General features: G+C 37.8%; 1 pseudogene; it reads left to right on the top strand.

Annotated features, from left to right (window-relative positions):
• The first annotated feature begins 5,974 nt into the window (after window positions 1-5,974).
• On the top strand, window positions 5,975-6,857 carry LOC132224537 (large ribosomal subunit protein eL6-like; annotated as a pseudogene).
• The last annotated feature ends 7,759 nt before the right edge of the window (window positions 6,858-14,616 follow it).

The following is a 14,616-nucleotide window of genomic DNA, read 5'->3' as shown; positions in this document are numbered from 1 at the left end:
GAAGACAGAACTCATGAGACAGAATTCAGAAGACAGAACCTACACGGAGCCTGGAAACAGAAGAACTTCGCTGGAGAGAACATGGCAATAGATCCTGGACTGAACCTGACTGTGGAAATTGGCAGGAGAGCCTGACTAGAACCTGGTGACTGAACCTGGCTGGAGAATCTGGACAGAGCCTAGCAAGAGAACATGGCCACTGAACCTGGCTGGAGAATCTGAGCAGAACCTCTCTGGAGATCCAGACCAGAACTTGGCTGGAGATCCGGGCTAGGCTGCTGATCAACTGAACGCTGTCTCCGTGTCATTCCTTCTTCGCCGACTCCGTCCACACCTTTGGGGACCCCTGGACCTGCTGGGGCTCGACCCCAGCATTATACCATCATCATAAGGAAATCAGAAATGATGATGAATCATAAATTGCTGACACTCAAAAGGACCTCAGAAAGCATCTATTCCAACCTTCTTCCTTTTATAGATGAGGAAAGTGTGGCTCAGAGAAGGGAGTTGACTTACCGAATAGCACACAGTGGAAAGTAGCAGAGAGATAAAACTGGTTCTTTTTCTCCCTATCTCACACTCTTCCTTTCAGTCTACTAACCTCATCTTATAAGCTGCCCCTTTGTCTTTAAAGTAATAGCTCCAAGGACCCAAGAATTTTCTACATTTTGTATGGAATTTAAAGGGCTAAGCTTCAAAGCATGCCTTGCTGAGCTAATGTCTGGGGAGGCTGGGAGATAAATGTCAAGAAAACCAGGAAGTCCATACTTCTGACATTTACTAGTTTTTAAAAGGGGATTATTTTATTGCTTCAAAGTAATAAATTTCAAGGTATTAATGTATGAACTCTTGAAAGCAAGTTTACATTTACTTGTTTTAAGGTTTCATCAATGACTTTTTCTTCTCAAACAGCCCTAAGAAATGGGCAGCTTCAGGTAGATTTTAAGGTTATTTTAAACCCAGCTGTCCTCCCTGGAATATTGGAACAACTCCTCTGATCAATTGCTCCCCTTTCAAGTTTATAGGTGATGTGCAGGAAGTATCTTTATGGAAGACTGAACCAAGGGGACATCTAGATGAAGAATGGATGATGCCAAAGGGTTCAGTTGCTGTTTTCATCTGTCTCATGAGATGAGCTTCTCCCTGACTGCTTTTTACCTTTGAGGGAAGGCAGATTAACATTGGCTGAAAGAGACTTCTTCCTTAGATAGAATTACCTATGGGCCTGCTGGCTTTACAGCTAGGCAGTGTTCGGGGATGGGGGTGAGCACTTATCAATATAATTGTGAATTTGAAAAAGTGCACACCACAGTTCTTCCATAAGGTTAATTATCTCACACATTGTGGTTTACATGGCAGGATTTCATGTCTGGGGCTAAGGAGAGTACTATCCACAGATGTGCTTGGAGCTGCAAATGCAGTGTGTGGAGGGGAAAAAACAACAGCCAAAACAGCAAGTAATACTTGAAAACCTTCTGTTTCACTTGAAAAGCCTCATAAAGGAACAAATAGCTCCCTTGTGTCCTATTTCATGTGTGTGTGTGTGTGTGTGTGTGTGTGTGTGTGTGTTTAAATCCTTTCTAAAAGACAGGGTCCAGTCTTTTGAACCTTGGTAATCTGAACCAATTTTCCGATTAGTCATTAAATCAGCAAACAATTATTGAGCATCTACTACATGCTATAATCTGTGTTTGGTGCCAAGAGACTGCAAAGCAGGGTCCAGATGACAAACAGGATGACAAATCTGAGACAATATTAGGTATTCAATCTGAAACCCAGTTCATTGATTTTCACTGATGACCTGCACCAACCTTGGATAAACCCAGTAACAAAGTGTTGCCTTCAGGCTTATATGAAACAGTTATTCAAATCCATTCCAAAGAAGCTTACTTTGCTTTACTTAAATATTGACCAACAGTCAAGCATCAAGAACAGCAGCCAAAATGTATTTTTTTTTCAGTTTTAATCAATATTTTTTCTGAGTTTGAGAATTAATTTTGAAACTGCTTTTAGCTTTTCCCTAGTAATAAATGCACACATAACCAATGCCGAAAGCAGTCAATGAACTCAAGTCTATTGAATCATTTTCTGTGCAAAGACAGCTGTTCTGTGCCCTACTATCGACCTAGTTCCATTTGCCTGAGTATGCCCACTGTGTAGCAGCATACCAAGAAAGGGCTATTTTGAGAGACTGAAGATTTTCTTTTGTTCTTTTAATAAACAAGCTTTGCAAGACAAAAACCAAGGTTACTTCCTGCTTGGGTTTTGTTTTTAGGTCTTCTTGAAGGAAGAATATTGACTCAACTATCTGAAACATGTTCCATCTTCCTGAAGACCTTAGAGGCTGGAAGCCATAGAAAGGTACTGTTAGGAGTCAGGAAGCTAGGCTTATAGTCTTGACTCTGCCTCTAGGTAGCTGTACAACCTGTAAAAAATAGTTGATTATCTCTGGATTTCAGTTTCCTTTCCTCTAGAATTAGGGAGATAGGATGGAAGTTAAGAGGCAGTTCTTTCACTTACCAGTGGTGTGGATTTGAGATAGTCACTTAACTTCTCTTGGTCTCAGTTTCCTTGCCTGAGAAATGGAGATAGTAATGCTATCCACCTCATAGTGTTTTATGAGTATTAAATAAGAGAATATATGTAAATTATTGGTACAGCATCTGGCATATAGTACTCAGGAAATAATATTTTAAAAAATTCTGGGTTAAATTAAATCATGATGGCCCCTTCTGGCTCTAACTTTCTCAGAGTGCTCAATATCAGTAAAAATTTTAGTATCATTTTAAGTGAATTTTTCTTCAATTTCTCACTATTATAACACTTTTTAACTTAGTATGTTAAATGCCAGAAGCCGGTCCATCCTTGCTGCTTGACACAGTCACTGCAGGGAAGAAACATCTGCACAGCATATGTTTCAAGGGACCTGGCGTATATGGCATACTGTTCTTAATATGTTTGCTCCCCTTCTTAGCGCTATGTGTCACCTCTCCAAGAAAGGTTGTTTCCCCAGGTGGGGATTTTTCCCTGGAGTTAGGGATTTACAGGACTAAGGAAGGGAATAAATCAGTAAAACCCCTTAACTAAGTGGCAGGCGGGTAGTTAATCACCTTAACTATGAACAATCACGCTTAAGCTACATAATCTTTACTTAGGATAATCTCCTTTAGTTACTTCCTTGTAGCTTAACAGAACAGTAGGGTAGTGACCTTGGAATGGAGATAACAAATGCCCTAACTTTTGGAATAGAATGGATAGGATTAAAATCAAATGGTATAAATACAGATGTAACAGGAGAATAAGAAGAGAACCTGACTAGACCCTGGCTAGAGAACCTGGCTAGGCTGCTGATCATCTGAATGCTGTCTCCGTGTCATTCCTTCTTCGCCAACTCCATCCACACCTTTGGGAACCCCTGGACCTGCTGGGGCTGGACCCCAACAATTAAAAATGCAACACATTGCCCTAACCGGTTTGGCTCAGTGGATAGAGGGTTAGCCTGCGGACTCAAGGGTCCCAGGTTCAATTTCTGTCAAGGGCATGTACCTTGGTTGCGGGCACATCCCCATTAGGGAGAATGCAGGAGGCAGCTAGTCGATGTTTCTCTCTCATCGATGTTTCTAACTCTCTATCCCTCTCCCTTCCTCTCTATAAAAATCAATAAAATATATTTTTTAAAAAAATGCAACACCTTAACTTATCAGGTTAAATAATTGTTATAAGGTTAATAAGAAAGTTTATTGATTGTCACTCCTTTTCTTTATTTCATAGAATTGTTTCTGAAAATTTTTTTTCTCCATGGAACTCAAAAACTAAGAAAGCAAATATTTAATACTTCATATCCACAGAAGAAATACAAAAAGATAGATACCACTGATTCTCACATCAGCTTTTGCTTTAGCTCATGAAAGAAAGAAAGAAAGAAAGAAAGAAAGAAAGAAAGAAAGAAAGAAAGAAAGAAAGAAAGAAAGAAAGAAAGAAAGAGAAAGAAAGAAAGAAAGAAAGAGAAAGAAAGAAAGAAAGAAAGAAAGAAAGAAAGAAAGAAAGAAAGAAAGAAAGAAAGAAAGAAATCCTTTTGCAGAAAAGGATTTACTGCATTTGTCAGGAATCCAAAGAGTTTACTCTGTAATCTTTGTAAATGTAAGATTGTAGAAATTCCCTTTGAACTGTTCCTATGTCTTATCAGTATTCAGTGAGTGGTGTGTGGTTTGGGAGACATTCTTTTTATATATGTGGGACACAAGATTGAGTCAGGCAAGCCTATAGAACTTCCTAGAGTAAAAATCATCAAAATCTCCAGCACAAACTCAATATCATTGAAAATGCTAAGTTTGCCCTAACTGGTTTGGCTCAGTGGATAGAGCGTCGGCCTGCGGACTGAAAGGTCCCAGGTTCGATTCCGGCCAAGGGCATGTACCTTGGTTGCGGGCACATCCCCAGTAGGGGGTGTGCAGGAGGCAGCTGATTGATGTTTCTCTCTCATCGATATTTCTAACTCTCTATCCATCTCCTTTCCTCTCTGTGAAAAATCAATAAAATATATATTTTAAAAAAATGCTAAGTTTGTGTGTGTGTGTGTGTGTGTGTGTATTTGTGTGTGTTTACTGAAGTCAGGCTAACATTTCCTATGTAGACCTTTAATAATCAATATGCATAAAATATAAAATAGACTGTGAGAATTATTTTTTGATATGGAAACTAATTAAAAGTGTTTTATCCTCTTCAACAAATGGTGCTGGAAAATTGGAAAGCCACATGCAAAATAATGACACTAGACTACACTTTGTCCCTGTGCAAAAAATTTAATCCAAAATGGATCAAAGTTCTAAATATAAGATCTGAAATAATACATTGCATAGGAGGAAACAGAGATACTAAACTCATGGACCTTGGTATTCGAGAAAGTTTTATGAACTTGTCCCCAAAGGCAAGGGAAGTAAAGGCAAAAATAAATGAGTAGGACTATATCAAATAAAAAGTTTATGCACAGTAAAAGAAACTGCCAACAAAACAAAAAGGAAACCAAATGAATAAGAGGTATTTGCAAACAATAGCTTCAACAAGTAGCTAATATCTAAAATATATGAAGAATTCATACAACTCAGCACCAAGTAAACAAACAGTGCAATTAAAAAATGGGCAGAGGACCTGGACACTTCTTCTAAGAAGACATACAAATGGCCAACATATTTATGAAAAGATGCTCAACTTCACTAGCTATTAGGGGAATGCAAATCAAAACTATAATGAGATATTACTTCATACCTGTTAGAGAGGCCATTATCAATAAGACAAGTAATAAGTGTGGGAGCGGTTGTGGAGAACAAAGAACCCTCATTCACCTTTGGTGGGAATGTAAACTGGTACATCTAATATGGAAAACAGTATTTAAGTTCCTCAAAAAATTAAGAATAGAGTTACTAAATCCATCTTCTGGGTATCTATCTAAAAAATGTAAAAACATTTATTCACAAAGATATAGGCACCCCTATGATCATTGCAGCACTCTTTACACTGGCCAAGACATGGAGACAACCACAGTGTCCTTTGATAATTGATTGGAAATAGAAGATGTGGTACATAAATATTATAGAATACTATGAAATATTACTGAGCCATAACAAAAGGTGAAATACTGCCATTTGCGTTAACATGGATGGACTTTGAGAATATTATGCTAAATGAAATAACTTAGTCAGAAAAAGTTAAGAACCATATAATTTCACTCATATGTGGGATATAAAACTGAAACTCATAGACACAGACAAAAGTATGCTGCTTACCAGAGGGAAGGGGAGGTAGTAAAAGGCATAGGGGGGCAAATATATGGTGTTGGAAAATGATTTGACTTTGGGTGGAGGACACACAATGCAGCATACAGATTATGTATTATAGAAATTTACACTTGAAACCTCTATATATTATACACTATATAACTTCATTAACCAATGTCACCCCAATAAATTTAATTAAAATGGGTTTTCCATCTTTCAAGATAGCAGGCGAAAAGAAAACTGAGAAGCTGGATACTAAGGAGAAGAAGCCTGATACTAAGGAGAAGAAACCTGAAGCCAAGAAGGCTGATGCTGGCGGCAAGGTTAAGACGCCTAAGAAGGGGAAGCCCTACTGCAGCCGAAACCCAGTCCTTGTCAGAGGAATTGGCAGATATTCCCGGTTGGCTATGTATTCCCAAAAGGCCATGTACAAGAGGAAGTATTTGGCAGCTAAATCCAGGATTGAAAAGAAAAAGGATAAAGTTCTTGCTACTGTCATAAAATCAGTTGGTGGCAACAAGAATGGTGGTACCCAAATGGTTAAACTCTGTAAAATGCCTAGATATTATCCTACTGAAGATGTGCCTCGAAAGCGGTTGAGCCATGGCAAGAAACCCTTCAGTCAGCATGTGAGGAAATTGTGGGCTAGCATCACTCCCAGGACCATTCTGATCATCCTCACTGGGCGCCACAGAGGCAAGAGGGTGGTTTTTTGAAGCAGCTGAGCAGTGGCTTGCCACTTGTGACCGGACCTCTGTCCCTCAATTGAGTTCCTCTGTGTAGAACACACCAGAAATTTGTCATTGCACCTCCACCAAAATTGATTAGCAGTGGTGTGAAAATCCCCAAACATCTCATTGATGCTTACTTCAAGAAGAAGTTGTGCAAGCCCAGACACCAGGAGAGTGAGATCTTTGACACAGAGAAAGAGAAATATGAGATTACAGAGCAGCACAAGGTTGACCAGAAAGCCATGGACTCAAAAATTCTGCCACAAATCAAAGCTGTTCCTCAGCTCCAGGGTTGTCTCTGCTCTCTGTTTGCTCCCATAATGGGCTTTATCCTCACAAACTGGTGTTCTGAACTTCTTATAAGAACCTGATTAAATAACTGATATGTTAAAATTTTTTTCATTAAAATGAGAACATTTCTCTTTTAAATCAGGCAGTGTTTGAGGTTGGGAGGGTGTAATATAAGTCCCATCGTGCTATTCTTTGTTCAAATTACCTCATCTCACTTTTTATGGCCTATAAGATTCTCCATGGTCTACATCACTCTGACTTCTCTCCTTCTCCCCTCCCCCTTACTATCTTGGCTCTAGTTATATAAGCCTTCTTGTGTCTTAAACACATCAAGTAGGTTTAAACCTCAGGGCCTTTGCACATGCTTTTTTGTCTGTTTGGAATGATCTTGCCCTAGATGTCTACATATAGTGTCCTCACAGCCTTCATGATTTCTACCTATATGGAATCTCATCAGTGAGGCTTTTTCTTTCAGAAATAAAAGAGCAATCCCTCTCCTCTCCAGCACTTCATACAACCACTACTTTGGGTTCCTCCACTCCATAGCATTAAACACCACCTAACACATATATTGATTATTTTTATGTTATCTGCCTTGCTTCTGTATATAAACTCTATAAGGGAAATGGTTGTATCTGTCTTATTCTCTATTCTATCCCCATGTCTAAAATAGTATTTGACACATAGTAAACCTTCAATAATTAAGTAGTTGTTGAATGAGTGAATGAATGAAATAAAGTTCAACAACTCTCTATTAAATATGGATTTAATTTAAAGTAATAGACTTATTTTTAAACTTGTTTATTTACGGAAAATTTAAAAGTTGATCTTTTATATGCCACCATGTAACTGTAGACAGGCTATAATAAAACCATTTAAAAGTATCATCTAAACTTAGAAAAATTTTTTAAATAAAAGTATCACCCAGCCGGTGTGGTGCAGTGGTTGAGCATCGACCTATAAAACAGGAGGTCACGGTTCAATTCCTGGTCTGGGCACATGCCTGGGTTGTGGGCTCGATCCCCAGTGTGGGGCGTGCAGGAGGCAGCCGATCAGTGATTCTCTCTCATCACTGATGTTTTTATCTCTCTCCCTTCCTCTCTGAAATCAATAAAAATATATATTTTTAAAAAGTATCATCTAAAAATAAAATAAATAAAAATGTTTTTTGACAAGACAAGTGTCTGTGTCCTCTTCTCCATGGGGTTTTCAATATTTTTCTTTGTCAACAAAGTTGAAACAAAAGTGGCTAAGTGAGACGGTGGAAGAGCTTGACATGAAAAGATGAGATTTAAGTCTGATGCCAGGAGATCTCATTTTGCCTAACTAGGTGAGTATTGTTTCATCTCCTGAAAGAACAAGTTGTTTGATAATTGTTTTTAACCTATTGCTGAAGAGCCTCTTGCTCATGTTAATGTTTGTGAAGAAAGGATGGCCAGATCCAGTTTAGATACAGCTGTTTCTTGATTTTCACTTGGCTTTGGTAGCACTATCTATTGCACTGTGGCAAAACTGATGGAAGCAGTCATTTTAAATGTCCATGTGTGGAGGTGCAAAGTTGGGTTGTCTCTTTAAACTGTACTCACATGTAGTAACATTGCCAAAAGTTTTGTCTCTTTATCACATTTATATCTTCTATTACAGATACTGAGCTAGTGATAGTTTAGAAAGTAATTGTCAACCTTGCAAGAAGACTCAATTTGCACTTTCAAATAATGTTGTCTTAATTTTTACAACACCAGTTTGTTTATTGTTTCCATTGTGAACCATTTTTGTTCACCAGCTCATAAACCCATACTCACATTCTTGAGCAATATAATAAGGACAGATCATTCTCTATATATGAAAGGAAAAGTAGAATTTCCCTTTAAAGCCAGTAGAAACTCCAGAAATGTGAATGTAGTAGGAGTGATAGGAAAGATGGCCTCGTGTGAATTAGCTTCTCAAGTTAATAGTGTACAAATGCAGTAAGTAATAATTTTATTGAGTCAGAACACAACTGAACATCATGTTCAAATGCAGACATTGCATTTTAGGAGTGACATTGGGAGAATATACCTAGGAAAGTGACCAAGCTGAGGAGAGGTCTAGAAACCAGGACAGACAAGAAAGAGTTAAAGTAACTGTATGTTTAGCCTGGATAAAAGAAGACTAAACTAACCCATGCTGACTCTTAAAAGATTTGACACTGAAAGAAGTAGTGCACTTAGTTTGCTTTATTCCAAAGGCAAACTCTAGGATAAATAGATGGAAATAAAAAGAAGGCACACTTCAGATGAACAGTATAAATAAAGAAAACTCATAAAAATGAAAACTAACCAAAAGTAGAACACATTTACTTAGAAAGTATTGACTTCTTCCTGGACATACTTAAGTGGTCTGAGCCTCTGATAGGGATCCTATAGAAAGGATGCTTGCAGGAATAAGAGACAGGTCAGTTAATCTCCAAAGTTATTCCTTTCTCACTCTAAAATCATTTTTTCTATGATTCAAGTCAAAAACTAGGAAAATAAAAGAATATACCTTTATTCAATCATACATCCAAGCACCCATTCATTAATTCATTTAACATATACTTACTCACAGTTATGTGCCAGGTACTGTATTAAATACAAGAAATATAAGACTCAGAAATGTAGGATACAGAAATGTAAACAGATGATTACAGTGTAGGATGATGCATGCAAAGGCAGATGTATGTACAGGTAACAGAAAGAGTTATGGAGATGCTATAGGGCAGTAAAACTAGGAAGATTTGGTGAGGAGAAAATTATGCCTGAGCAGAGTTTTAAAGGATGAATTAGAGTTTTCTGGGAAGACAAAGTTAATGTAGAAAGACTATCTATACTAATAAAAGAGTAATATGCTAATTAGACTGGAAGACCTGCTGGATGTCCTTCCAGACAAAGCCATGGGCTTGGCTAGCCTGCAAACTGCCTCTAAACAGCCCTCAGCCCCTCACCCAGGCCGGCCACCACCCCAAGTGGGGACCCCCACCCTGATGGGAGCGTGGCCAGCCTGAAAACCACCCCAGGCCCCTCGCCCAGGATGGCCCCACCCCTCAAGGGGATCCCCACCCTGATCCGGGATCCCCTTCAGGGCAGACCAGCTGGCCCCCACCCATTCACCAGGCCTCTGTCTATACTAATAAAAGGGTAATGTGCTAATTAGACTAGATATCCTTCCGGACAAAGCCATGTTGGAGGAGCCAGGGTAGAGGCAGTTAGGGGTGAGCAGGCCTGCAGGGGAGAGCAGTTAGGAGGATCAGTCTGGCAGGGGAGAGCAGTTAGGGGGATAAGCCTGGCAGGGGAGAACTTATCCGGGGATCAGGATAGCAGGGGAAAGCAGTAAGGGGGATCAGGCCTGCAGGCAGGCGAGCAGTTAGGAGCCAGAGGTGCCAGATTGCGAAAGAGATGTCTGACTGCTGGATCGGGCCTAAATCGGCAGTCAGACATCCCCCGAGGGGTCCTGTACTACAGAGTGTGCAGGCTGGGCTGAGGTACAACCCCCTCCCATGCACGAATTTTGTACACCGGGCCTTTAGTTCTAAATAAGGGGGGAAATATGTGTAAAGACATGAAGGTGTGACACCACCATACAGCAAGTTTGCAAAATTTTAGGTAACTCATCATTTCTGGAGCATAATGTCTATCAGGACAGGGGAAGAGGAGATGGGATGATGTAGAAGGTTTAAAGTGGGCTAGGTCATGAGGGGCCACTCCAAGGAGTCTGAAACATTATGGAAGCCAGGAAGCTGGGCAATAATGTGCCTTCCTTCTATACTTGCCTTTGGCTTTGCCTATACAATTTTGCATTTATGTCAGAAGCCATTCATAGGGAAACAAAATAAAAATAGAGTTATTTTCTGCTGCCCCAAAGTCAGCTTAATTTTCAGAATCTCATTCTCTGACTTCTGTATATCTGTTATTTTTATCTGAATGCAACAAAAATTGAACATAAAAGTATTTTCATTTATCACAAATTGAATAATATTATGTAAGTTTCTAATCTATTTCAATATCCATGGACAGGAAATGTAATATCTGTAGCTGGTCCTTCATAGAAATCCTGTCTCCCAGTTGATATATGTTCTTTCTAAGTTAAAAACAAATGGAATCATCTTAGCAACAATATAAAATCTTCAACATTTTAGCACTTTTTGTTCTAATTTTGAAAGAAAAGCTCTTATCTCTTTAGAGTCATACAATTCAAATGAGCTTTAATTTTTGTAAAACCCCCATAATTGGTCTTATTAATTAGATGATCAACCAGATTTGGTGAGAACTCAGAATTGTGAACTTTCAAAAATAAGCTGCAATGTTATTATATTCAAGTATCATACTTGAGAATCTTGTAAGTACTTTTAAAAGTAGCACATTTTTATTTTAATGAAAATGCTGCTGGGACAACATTTCTTGAAAACAATTGGTCTGTGTTGGGTTTTTAATATTCATATTTATTAATTTTATTCTGAATGCACATATGGAGTGTTCTGGAGTAGAGACAGCTTATTTGTATTCAGTTAAAAAGCTAATAATAATGATCTCCACCACCTATAGCCTGATTCTCACCCTGGGGTGATACAATAAAAGCTAGTTCAAATCTCTTACACATGCAAGGTCTGCATCACAGGTGAGAAACAGAGAAAAATGGATTTTCTCTTCTTTAAATACAGGAGAAAGGGGCAGCTACCTCCTTCTTTCCTCTTGATAGGAGGGAGTGAAATCTTTGCTCTTCGGAGACAAAATGTAAAGGACCCTGGGTTCTTACTTCAACCTCTTAAAATAGTATAACTCATCTTTCCAAGGACCAGATATGCACCCAACTTTTATGACCTAGAAATGTCTACAAGGTCCCCTGGCCTTATTTTTCCTTGAAATGTAAACATACTTTCAGAGTTAGATAAATCTCTCTGAAGTTCTATGACTATCTATACAGTTATAAATTACCTTCCCAAGGCTTACACTTAGCCCTAGATCCCAAGTTTTAAACAAAATTTATTTATAAGACCCCAAACTTTTCAGATAACACAAAAAATATTTTCTCTATACCTTACAATCAGCCTACAGTGAAGCTAGCATTTACTTGTGTCAAAGGTCCATGCTTGCTTACCAAATCTTTTCCCCCATGCTCCATAAAAAAGTAAACTTCAGCTCAATATGTTCTCATCATAATAAATTTTAGTATATTCATTCAACAAATTCAACAAACACTAACTGAGTGCTACTGTGTCTCAGGCCCTATTGTAAATAGGTATTTCACTACAAGTAGACTTCTTCTGAGTTGACATTTTACTGGTGCATATATACCTTCCCTTCCATTAGATGACTCTTCTACAATTAGATAAATTCTTGTTCTATTTGCTATTTGAAAGTCCTAAAATGATCTTGGTACCAGATAAATGCAGTCTGAAAAATTCTGAGCGAGTTTTGGAATGTTGTTCTTTGGGCACTATTAAATTTAATTATTTTCTCTTTGTACTTTTCCATCCTTCCTTATCATTTATAATCCTAACTGCTAATCTTCAAGACATTTACATATCTTCCTTCACTAAACTCAAGAACATTAATTTGCATGCTAGACTAACTCAAATGACTTAGGTTTGAATCAAGGTAAGTTTGATTTCAAAATATTTTCAACTATTAAACAGTTTTGTTTGCTGGATTTTAAAGTCTTCTTTATGACTAAAGCCATGGTAACTTAAAAGTATATGGTTTTTTCATAACCTGCTTCAGCTTTAATAAAATTAAATCAAAGAATTTACATCAACAGCATCATAGGTAGTCAAAATCAAAGTGACCATTCACTAACATGTCTCTGGATTATTTCTTAATCTCACCTTAGAAAAGACAATAGTTTGATGAGCAAAAAATACATATCAAAGAGATAGTTTAATAGAGTTAAAGGATAAAACTTTGAATTCTAAGCACACAGCAAACCATAATGAATTATTTATTCTAAAGCATTGACTTTAGTGAAAAAGTTGGAGCAAAACAAAATTAAGAAAACAATTTTATTTACAATAGCATCAAAAACAGCCTTCAAAATTTTAGCAATACATGCTCATACACATGTGGATTTATTTCTAGGCTCTCAAATCTGTTCCATCTTTTTTTTTTTTTTTTTGCCAGTACTATGATGTTTTGATTATTGTTGCTTTGCAGTATAATTGAAGCCAGGGATTGTGATACCTCTGGCTTTGTGCCCTTTTTTCTCAGGATTGCTTTGGCTATTTGGGGTCTATTGTGGTTCCACAGATCTGATTTTTGTGTGTTCCATTTCTTTAAAAAATGCTATAGGATTTTTATGGGGATTGCATTAAATCTGTATACTGCTTTGGGTAATATGGCCATTTTATATTGAGTTTTCCAATCCATGAACACAGATTATCTTTACATTTCTTTTTTTCTTCTTCAATTTCTTTTAGTAATGTCTTGTGGTTTTCAGTGTATAGGTCCTTTTTTTAAAATTGTTTTATTGCTTAAAGTATTACAAAGAGTATTATATATGTCTCCTTTTTTACTCCCCTTGACTTTCCCCTAGCCTCTCATACCCCCCAGTGTCTTGTGTCCATTGGTTATGCTTCTATGCATGCATACAAGTCCTTCAGTTGATCTCTTACCCACCCATCCTCAACCCTCCCCGGCCTTCTTGCTGTAGTTTGACAGTCTGTTCGATGTTGCTCTGCCTCTGTATCTATTTTTGTTCATCAGTTTATAATGGTCTTAATTATCCATAAATGAGTGAGATCATGTGGTATTTTTCTTTCATTGACTAGCTTATTTCACTTTGCATAATGCTCTCCAGTTCTATCCATGCTGTTGCAAATGGTAAGAATTCCTTCTTTTTTACAGCAGCATAGTATTCCATTATGTAGATATACCACAGTTTTTTTATCCACTAATCTGCTGATGGGCACTTAGGCTGTTTCCAGATCTTAGCTATGGTAAATTGTGCTGCTATGAACATAGGGGTGCATATATCCTTTCTGAATGGTGTTTCTGTTTTCTTGGGACATATTCCTAGAAGTGGGATCATGGGGTCAAATGGGAGTTCCATTTTCAGTTTTTTGAGGAAACTCCATACTGTCTTCCATAGTGGCTGCACCAGTCTGCATTCCCACCAGCAGTACACGAGTGTTCCTTTTTCTCCACATCCTCTCCAGCACTTGTCGTTTGTCTATTTGTTGATGATAGCCATTCTGCCAGGTGTGAGATGATATCTCATTGTTGTTTTGATTTGCATTTCTCGGATGATTAGTGACTTTGAGCATGTTTTCATATGTCTCTTGGCTTTCTGAATGTCCTCTTTTGAAAAGTGTCTATTTAGGTCCTTTGCCCATTTTTTTATTGGATTGTTTATCTTCCTTTTGTTAAGTTGTGTGAGTTCCCTATAAATGTTGGAGATTAAACCCTTATCGGTGATAACATTGGCGAATATGCTCTCCCATGCTGTGGGCTTTCTTGTTGTTTTGTTGATGGTTTCTTTTGCTGTGCAGAAGCTGTTTATTTTGATGTAGTCCCATTTGTTTATTTTCTCTTTAGTTTCCAATGCCCTAGGAGCTGTATCAGTGAAGAAATTGCTTCAGCTTATGTCTGAGATTTTGTTGCCTATGGATTCCTCTAGTATTTCTATGGTTTCCCGTCTTACATTTAAGTCCTTTATCCATTTTGAGTTTATTTTTGTGTATGGTGTTAGTTGGTGGTCTAGTTTCATTTTTTTTTTTGCATGTATCTGTCCAATTTTCCCAACACTATTTATTGAAGAGACTGTCTTGACTCCATTGTATGTTCTTGTCTCTTTTGTCAAATATTAATTGA

The sequence above is a fragment of the Myotis daubentonii genome, chromosome X (assembly GCF_963259705.1).
Source record: "Myotis daubentonii chromosome X, mMyoDau2.1, whole genome shotgun sequence".
Classification (NCBI taxonomy): domain Eukaryota; kingdom Metazoa; phylum Chordata; class Mammalia; order Chiroptera; family Vespertilionidae; genus Myotis; species Myotis daubentonii.
Note: the sequence above shows the minus strand (reverse complement) of the source record. Positions and strands in the feature narration are given on the sequence as shown.